The 7,250-nt window shown below is 35.1% G+C and overlaps 1 pseudogene; it reads left to right on the top strand.

The window, feature by feature from the left end:
- The first annotated feature begins 544 nt into the window (after positions 1 to 544).
- Positions 545 to 871, top strand: LOC149668588 (barrier-to-autointegration factor-like; annotated as a pseudogene).
- The last annotated feature ends 6,379 nt before the right edge of the window (positions 872 to 7,250 follow it).

The following is a 7,250-nucleotide window of genomic DNA, read 5'->3' as shown; positions in this document are numbered from 1 at the left end:
AGCAACTCCGTCAACACTAAAGTAACTTTTCCTACAGCAAGACATTGTCCTTAACAACGTCCTCACGAAAATTCTTGGTCCAAAATGAGATATAAAAATAAATACCAATATTTAATGGGTATTTGATTTTTGTCAGGGCCCCCTAGCAACGGAAAAAAATTATATTACATACTTTGAATGGGTTCGTGCTAGCCATTCCGTCAAGATTTAATTCTTCCTGTAACTTCGCATTACGCACAAACGTCCTGTCGTAAATTATTCATCCAAAATAAAAAACCAATTCACTGTGTTTATGGATGAATTAGTGAACAACTAGCGCCATTTATGGATGGTACTTGAAATAAGATTTGTATCTAACCACCTGTCTTATTGCTTTTTCCAGTGTTCATAATAAAAAGGGACATATTCTCTTAATCTTTAACATATTGCTGGAGGTGATCATATGATACCCATCGCAAAATTGTACTCTCAAAATAATTTTTCTATTATGATGAAATCTGAACTACTATAAATACATGATAACAGAAATTTTTTAATAAAAATTATGACCTCAACTACCAAGAAACACATCGCGTTCGTTACGGAACCAATGGGTAGCAAGGACGTTACCTCTTTACCAGGAATAGGAGATTTTTTTCGGGAAGAGGCTTCATGAAAATGGCTATGACAAGGTAAATAACTACAATTCAAATTTATGAAAACTTCTGACGCCTCACATTTACAGGTTTTCGTTGTATTTGGCCAATATCTTCTCATGAGAAAATCGAAGCAACGTTTCATTCCGTGGATTAAATTGATGGTCAACGCTAACATTAAACAAGCCAAAGACTGCTGGGAAGCATTAAATGTTTACGACGAAAATTGTGTTTAGTTTATTTAATTAAGATTTTATAATTTATGTATACATCCTAAAACTATTACAAAACCACGGGCTTCTCGTGTTTTTAAAGTAAATAAATATATAATGCTTATAGGTCAATCCGTGTATTAGACTTTAATTTGCATCTATCTAATAAAACTCAGTGACAATATTATTTACAGTTCAACCCGTCTATTAAACTTTATTGCGCCACTAATAGACGACAAAGTGAATATAATATTTTTTGTAGTTCAAGCCGTATATTAAACTTTAATTCCTACTATCTAATAGAAGTCCAAGCGGCCATATTATTTATAGTTTAAGGCGTTTACTAGACTTAATTCGATACTATGTAATACAAGGCAAAGTGACAATAAGGTTCCTTGAGAGTTCAATCCGTCTATTAGACTTTCATTCGGCAGTATTTTATAGAAGTCTAAGTGAAAATACTATTTATACTTTAAGCTGGGTATTAGACATTAATTAAAATATGCGGTTATGTGTAAAATTATCTTGTTTCGTCTTCACTTCGCTTTTAGCTGACTTAAGGGTAGCCGCTATGAGTTCTCATATTTGGTCTGCAAATGTTTTCATCTTGAAATATGAAGTTATGTATGAAAATATATTGTTTCGTCTTCACTTCGCTTTTAGCTGACTTAAGCGTAACCGATATGAATTCCCATAGTTTATCTGCAAATAATTTCATGTTGAAATATGCAGTTGTGTATAAAAATATCTTGTTTCGTCTTCACTTCGCTTTTAGCTGCCTCAAGCGTAACCGATATGAGTTCCCATATTTTATCTGCAAATGTTTTACAATTGAAATATGCTGTTATGTATAAAAATATATTGTTTCGTCTTCACTTCGCTTTTAGCTGACTTAAGCGTAACCAATATGAGTTCCCATATTTTATCTGCAAATGTTTTCCTCTTGAAATATGGAGTTATGAAGTTATGTATAAAAATATATTGTTTCGTCTTCACTTCGCTTTTAGCTGACTTAAACGTAACCGACATGAGTTGCCATATTTTATCTTCAAATGTTTTCCTGTTGAAATATGCAGTTATTTGTAGATAAAATATGGGAACCCATATCAGTTACACCCAAGTCAGCTAAAAGCGAAGTGAAGACGAAACATTACATTTTTATACAAGTTTTCCTTTGGAAATATGCAGTTATGTATAAAAATATCTTGTTTCGTCTTCACTTCGCTTTTAGCTGACTTAAGCGTAACCCATATGAGTTCCCATATTTTATTTGCAAATAATTTCATGTTGAAATATGCAGTTATGTATAAAATTATTATGTATTATATAGACATTGGAACCTTCGGTCGTCGTGGCGCTTATTGGTTATTAGGACATAAAACATTTGTGTATTAACAATTAAAACATGAAAACATTTGTGTATTAACAATTAAAACATGAAAACATTTGTGTATTAACAATTAAAACATGAAAACATTTGTGTATTAACAATTAAAACATGAAAACATTTGTGTATTAACAATTAAAACATGAAAACATTTGTGTATTAACATTTAAAACATGAAAACATTTGTGTATTAACAATTAAAGCATCAAACATTCTACGTAAAGACTTCGCCTTAAGCTAATTGTTTTTTCTATATTTTCAGAGCTTTTTAATTCTTTATTTAAAAGCTAATGGTTTTTATAATTTCGGAGCTTTTAAATTCCTAAAAACCAACGAGGGTCAAGACAACCAAAAGTTTCTATGATTTCGCCAAACACTTAATATTAGCCCATCGCCCCACTTTATGTAAAATAACAATAAAAGCATCAAACATTCTACGCAAAGACTTCGCCATAGGCTAAATATTTGAGAATCGCTTAACTAGCTGAAAAATAGAAAAAAAGCATGAAACAGTAAAGACATCGCCTAACTATTAGTGTTTGCTATATAATTTTAAAGCTTTACTATTCTAATATTTTATGTTGTCATATAATTAAGAGTCACACGTTCACAACGGAAGGTTCTAATAGTTTACGATAAGAATTCTTCGGACGCTAAATATTTGCTAAACGCTTGGCTGCTGAAAAATATAAAAAGAATGAAACATACTACGTTTAGTTCGCTTTTGGTTTGCCATATGCGAGGTCAGCGCTATATAAAATAAGTAAAACGTCAATTGCCACACTAGCCTACAGAAAATGCTTCCATGTAATTATTAGTTGGTTTTCAATTCGATATATCCCAGGTCATACACTTACCTACTAAGAACGCACCATCAATGTTTATTTCTCATTTAGTTAGCCATAATGTCAGACTTTAGAATAATAAATGAACGAACATTTCATTTGTTATTTTTAGCACGCTGATTGAGACTTAGTTTTCTTGAAACATACAAGGCAAAACTGGAGGTCCTATAAAGCATTCTTTCTTTCCGCGATTTCTATGTTATGAATCCGAGTATATCACACTGTCTATGTTATAAAATCCGAGTACAACACAATTTCAATGTAATAAAATCTCTCTATTGCAAGACATGTCACAGGTGCCGGATCCAATATACTTCGAAAACACTTCGCCTTACGCAAACTGTTTACGAACTGCTTAATTTTCAAGTATATAACAGAGTGAAAAGTAAAAAGACTTCTTAATACTCGGAAAACTTTTCGCACATTACATACTACCTAACATGCAAAATACTAACTTGCCATATGTGTTTCGATTGAAAAGCGCTTTAATGCCTTCTAGCGCATGACGGCTCAGAATTTTAGGTAATTAAACGATTAGCCAACACTTCGCCTTACGCGAACTGTATGCGAATTACTTTTCCAAAAACAAGTAGCATGAAATGTACTTCGCTTTTAGCCGACTTAAGCGTAACCGATATGAGTTCCCATATTTTATTTGAAAAGATTTTAATCTTGAAATATGCAGTTATGTATAAAAATATCTTGTTTCGTCTTCAATCCGCTTTTAGCAGACTTAAGGGTAACCGATATGAATTCCCATAGTTTATCTGCAAATAATTTCATGTTGAAATATGCAGTTGTGTATAAAAATATCTTGTTTCGTCTTCACTTCGCTTTTAGCCGAATTAAGGGTAACCGATATGAGTTCCCATATTTTATCTGCAAATATTTTCAAGTTGAAATATGCAGTTATGTATAAAATTATTATCTTAGACTCTTTGCTTGAAATTGACTCATTCTCACTAAAATCGTCCAATTGTTCCTTTTCTTCATTGTTACTGGAGTTTAGTAGTTTATCCTTTTTGGCTTTATCCTCTTTGGCCTTTTGTTCTTTTTCCTCATTTCTCTTCTGCCTTTTCTGCTTGTCTTCCATTTTTCGTTTTTCCTCTTGCACCATTCTTCTTTCTTCAACATTTTTCTTTCTTCCTCTTCTAACTTCCTTCTTCTTTCCTCTTGAATTTTTTTGAATTTTCTCTTCCTCCTTCTTTCTCTTGTTAGTCTTTAGCTTTGATTTTTCATTTTCATGGTCATTTGCAATTTCTTTTTATCTTAATTTGGAGGTTTCGGTTGTAGGTGTTTCTTTTCTTTGTTCTAGTGTGGTCGAGGAACTGGGTTCTCCCAAAACGTCTTTTTTAAAAATATGTACTTGTTAGCGTTTCTCTAAACAATAGTAAGTAAATCACTATTCTTCGAAATTTCTTTCAGGAGTAGTTGGAATCGAAGAAACCTCACTTTCATTTTTTTGAAGAATAAATGTAATTAAAAGAATATAAAGATTAGAGAGTATAAGTATCCTCTAAACGCGTTCGTGTAGGTACATTCCACAGGGAATTAGACCGATGAACAGTCAAAGTTACACTTACGCGTGTTGCCATCACCTAAAGGCCCACATGTATCATTTAACATTGCATTGGTCCAATGCATTTTCGAATGTTAAACTAACCTGAATCAATAAAAAGTCCTGCATTTACAGTAATTCTTTTTAAGGTTCGGCAAACATTTTCGTCGCCGAAATGAACTTTCTTTCTGCCCAAAATGTCCAATACTTTCGGAAAATCAGAAGGAGTCGGTCGCGTTCTGCGGAAGATGTTTTACCGCAGAGTTACTTACGCAGTGTTTCCGTCCTGTTCGAAAGCTACCATCGTCGCCGGGTGCAGTCGCAACAAAGTGAACCTCCAAAGTTTTCTGCTTCGATAAGCCTAGGCCTAGGTAGTTCCTTTAAAGTTTTTAAACCTTTTAACTTATTTGACCAAGTTTTTACGTATGGATATACCTTAAAACTATCTAAATTTTTTTTCTTTTTATTGTAATTTTGTTTTTATTGAACAATTGATTTTATATCATGAAGCATTGTCTAACTACCTGCGAATTTAGAGGTGGTGGTGAAAAGCACGGTACCATGATGTTTTGTGGACTCTGTCAGACCAAAGAGAATATACCAAGAGGAGCGGAAGCTCTAGCATTTTTTGGTAGCCCTGAGTTTTAGGGTTCTAGTTCCGGTGCGTCACGTGATCGCGAAATTCTATTCCGTAGTCTGCTAAAGTAGGGTTAGCTTCCTTAGATCAGACAACGATGTCGTTAACACTATGGGATGGTTTAAAAAATGTTGAAGGTAAGTTAATAATACAAAAATATTACAATTTAAAAAATGTACTTAGTTTTCTCTCGAATACTAGCGCATTTGAGCGCATTAATCAACTGTTCTGTAGCTTCTGTTAACACTAAGACTCGGCTCTAAAATTTTGTCGATATGCAGACGACATATTCTAACCAATGAGAGGTGTTACGAATAAGCCAATCACGAGAAACCGGATGTAGTTCCCTAAAACTCAAAGCCACCAATTTTAAAAGCCTTGGCAAAGGCTAAAGCTTCCGCTCCTCTTGGTATATTCTCTTTGGTCAGACCTGGCTCCACTTAAGTTGCGTTAAATTAAAAACTGTTGTGGCAGATTCGTTCTCGTTTTGTCCCCCGTGCCTTAAAGACCTAATAAAGTTAAAAGATATACTACCCATTGGCCTCTGGGCATAAGTTGTACATTAACGCGAAAAGACCCAAATAAAGACTCTCCGCTCTAACCTATAAGACTCCGACATCGTGGAAGATGGAGAAATCTGCGCTGCACCTGACCTGGTTGTTATGTATCTTGGACGGTTAGCAGAAACTAATAACTGTCAAACAGTCAAGATGCACCTTGAAGAGAAGGCTATCAACGCCACCGAAATCACAGACCTATCAGTATCAGAAAATAAGGGCTCTAAGTCCTTCAAGATCAACATCCTGAGAGCTGACTTAAGGGCCTTTCTATCCCCAGAAAATTGGCCAAAAAAGGTGATGGTGGATTTTTACAAACAGCCGAAGACCATGGAGAAGATCTCTAATAATGACATAAGCAGGGAGAGAGCCCCTCCCCAGTGACTGGGGAGCAGTATAAAGTGCCTTTACACAAATGTTCGCTCATTATCAGAAAACCATCATGAATTAACCACAGCGTACCACTTATTAGACATCTCAATAATAATGCTAACAGAAACCCATCTGGATCCTCTAATACCAGATGAAGGTATCTTCCCAACTGGATTCAAAGTTTTAAGGAAGGATCGAAATTCTCATGGAGGGGGTGTAGCCATCGAAATACGCGATTCCCTTGAGGCAGATGTATTAAGTATTGCCCCCGGAAAGGTGGAGGCACTAACAATACAGATTAAATCTGGCAATAATTGAATTCTCCTTTCATGCGTCTACAGACCACCCCACAATGACGCGGAGTACATGGAGCAGCTTAACCATTACATTAGCTCAATATGCGCAAGCCATCCACGTTCACGGCTTATTATTGGAGGCGATTTTAATTGCCCTGACATAAACTGGGAAAACAGTACGTCAACTTCGACGCTACAATTGACCCTTCTTCAAAACCTACTAGAAGAAGGATTCACCCAGCTTGTAAAAGAACCTACGAGACTTTGCCCCTCAGGTGGAAATATATTAGACTTAGTTCTCACAACCCACCCTGTTGACATCTCTGACGTGAGCGTTTTGCCTGGGATTAGTGACCACGAAATCCTTACCTTTAATATGCACATCTCCTTAGATATACCAAAAATAAGAAATCCTGGATCTCGAATAATTTACCACAAATCAACTTCAATGCTATGGCTCTTTATTTAAATGAAAAGTTAGCCGATGCTTTCCTAGGTCCTGATACCTCAGTTGAAAGGGTCTGGGAGATTATAAAGAAAACGATTCTTGAATCCATTGATAAATTCTCTCCAAAACGGCTCATAACGGTACGAAGCCATGTACCATGGATAAATAGAAGACTGATAAAGCAGTCAAAGAAACTCAAGCGCCAATATACCCAAGCAAGAAAACTCAAATCTCCTGATAAATGGGAGCTTTTTCGCACCACCCAAAGGGAATACAAAAGACTACTGAAATCAAGTAGAAGAT

This window comes from Phalangium opilio, unplaced genomic scaffold (assembly GCF_054372755.1).
Source record: "Phalangium opilio isolate 3A_F unplaced genomic scaffold, DU_Popi_V2 ptg000055l_1, whole genome shotgun sequence".
NCBI lineage: Eukaryota > Metazoa > Arthropoda > Arachnida > Opiliones > Phalangiidae > Phalangium > Phalangium opilio.
This window is presented reverse-complemented; position numbering and strand designations above follow the sequence as displayed.